Source organism: Vulpes vulpes, chromosome X, assembly GCF_048418805.1.
Source record: "Vulpes vulpes isolate BD-2025 chromosome X, VulVul3, whole genome shotgun sequence".
Lineage (NCBI taxonomy): Eukaryota > Metazoa > Chordata > Mammalia > Carnivora > Canidae > Vulpes > Vulpes vulpes.
The window spans coordinates 70343047-70345951 of record NC_132796.1 but is presented as its reverse complement, the minus strand read 5'-3'; the positions used below and the strand labels follow the sequence as shown (position 1 = coordinate 70345951).

The window sequence follows — 2905 nt, the reverse complement described above, 5'->3', positions numbered from 1 at the left end:
GAGGCAGAGACACAGGCAGAGGGAGAAGCAGGCTCCATGCACCGGGAGCCTGACGTGGGATTCGATCCCGGGTCTCCAGGATCGCGCCCTGGGCCAAAGGCAGGCGCCAAACTGCTGCGCCACTCAGGGATCCCTAGTCTTCAGGTCTTGATGTACATCAGTTACTTGTGAAGGAGAGAGGAAAATAAAGAGGTTTGGGTAGAAAGACTGCAGCACAGTTCAAGAGTTTTGGCTAGTCCTATAGGAGCTCTTGAGTTAAAGTTACCCAATTGGAAGAGTCCTGCATCTCTGAGTAATGGGTCTCTATTTGTACTACTGCCATGCTATCTTTGGTTGGAACAAGCCCTTGAGAAGAGTGACCTCACTGTAAACATGGTGATGGATTGAGCAGGGCAGTAGATGGGGCCATTAGTCAGTGTTGTTCTATAAAGCAGATCTGTGGCAGAAATAAAAGCCCAGCAATTTGGATTAACATAAACTGTGCAAGTTTTCTAAATATCATAGATATCATTGTTTCATAAAGCAATTTCTATTTGGTGGGTTTTTTTGTTTGTTTGTTTTCTCCGTAAACTTTAGGTTCTTTCTTAATTTTTTTTTAATTGAATTTCATTTTGCCAACATATAGTATAACACCAAGCTCTCATCCCATCAAGTGCCCTCCTCAGTGCCCATTACCCAGTCCCCCATTCCCCCACCTGCCTCCTCTTCCACTACCCTTTGTTTGCAGTGGCAGTATCATAGCCAATGAAGTTTATCTAAGGTGTGATTATTGTTAATTGAAAACTTTTCCTAATTTAATTTGGATAGGCATGTCTTTTTTCAATGCTAGGGTGTAAATACAGAATTGCTCTAGTTTGAAAGTTTTATTTTGTGTTTTTCAAGACAATATTTAAGCAATAATATGTACAGAAGATGCCTTAAACCATGCAATCTTCTTATAAAAGTGATAGTTTCCTTGGTAACAGCGTCCTGAGTGAGAGATTAGAGATGAATCAATTTATCTTCTCTTTACAACTCAAAAACAAAAACAAAAACAAAAACTGATCACAGAGTTCATGTCCAATTGCTGGTGGGTCAGTTTTGTCATTTTCACATCACATTGGTGTCACTTGCTTAGATGAATAGCTAAGTGCTGATGATGCGACTTTAATAATATTTTTACCAGCATATGGTTCCCATGGGAACCTCACCTCTATCCCTTTGTGCTACTCTACTGATTAGAAAATAGCAGATAAACCAGCAATAATTACTACTATAGTTGGATAATATTGAAGGCTATAGGCACAACGGATGACACAATATGGTAGGATTCATATTTGGATATTGTTTCTAAAAGTCTTGGTTCTGATCCATTTATGACCTAAATAGGGCTCTGAGAGTGTATATATATTGAAGATTAACTTGTAGACTTTGGATTATCTGGTTGCTCAAATAATTGTTAATGATTATATCAATACTTCCCCAACCCTAAGTACCACATTCTCATATCCTTTAGTGGTTTTTATTATAAGTTGGCCAAATAGAACATAAGCTAGTTGACATAGGGTGAATTGTTCACCTTATGTTCAAGTGGACTGTCTTTCTAACTCTGAATCCTGAGTTTTGATGTTGGGTAGTAAGTCTCAGTTTTTATTTGGAGGGCTAATATTCATTGCACATATTGGTAATCTATGATAAGTTGAATAAACTCAATTTATTGTCAGGTCTAAATATGAATGTTCAGTGCACAATTACCAAATGATTTTATCTGAGGGGTACAGAAATAAAGTTTCTTGTCATTAAACAGCTGCCTACCTTTTTACTGCAACTTAGGATTCTTCTACTAGCATATGGAAGAATTACTTCTCTGGCTTCAGCAACAATGGTATGGTGTTAAGGGCACTGTGAAAATGCATGTTATTTGAAAGAGCTAGAAATGCCTTCACGCTGGGTGAATATTCTTGTGAGAATTAGCATCTGAAAGCTTACCCACCTTAAAGTCATATAAATTATCATGTACAAACTGGTCATTGTTTAAAAGTTGAGGTGGGGGGCATTGAAGGGGGCACTTGATGGGATAAGCACTGGGTGCTATGCTATATGTTGGCAAATTGAACTCCAATAAAAAAAAAGTTAAGGTGGGAAGGGCTTGAATCTTTAGCTGTTTGAATTGGTAGCTCTGGGAGAAGAGATCCAACAGTCCCACGGGAAGTTTAAAGACACTTCAATTATGGAGATATTATTTAATACATTGTCATTGCCATATACTAAATGAGCCCTAATGAATTACCGGGCACTATTACTATTGCCATCATATAGTAAATTAAAAATTTTCAGCCCTGAACAACTAATGTATCTTCATGGTATTACCAGGGAAGAATACTTCAATAGGGAAAAAACAGTTTGTCACATATTATAAGTTCAGGACCACACTATGTTTGTGTGTATCTTTAAGTATGTTGTATAGGTACCAAGCATTCTGCCTAACTCACCCCCATTGGACTGCAGGGCACAGTCAAACCTGTCTCAGACACTACAGACAACAGTTATCATGAAAATAGTACAGTTCCCTCTGTTCTGCCTAGTATCTCAGGGTTTTAAAAGTGCATTCATATTGATTATCTTATTTAAAGCTGTCCACAAATCTGTGATGTAGGCAGGACTGTTAACTTTGTAGAATGGAAAATGCTGGCATTCAGAAAGGGTAAATAATTAGTCTAAGGTCACACAGTTTGTAAAATATAGACCTGGGACAATAAAACTGACCTTATTGCTCTGATATTCTTCTGAAGAGAATTGAAATGAACAAGTGAGTTCTTAAAAGGGGGAGTGCATATGCATACATGTGTGTTTGAGTGTACACCAGAAGTTGTGGTATTGAGCTATGGGAGAAAGAACCAGTTCTGAAAGAAGAAGAAGAGGAAGA

The 2905-nt window shown here is 38.0% G+C and overlaps 1 pseudogene; it reads left to right on the top strand.

The window, feature by feature from the left end:
• The first annotated feature begins 715 nt into the window (after positions 1-715).
• Positions 716-841, top strand: LOC112925778 (U4 spliceosomal RNA; annotated as a pseudogene).
• Positions 842-2905: the final 2064 nt, after the last annotated feature.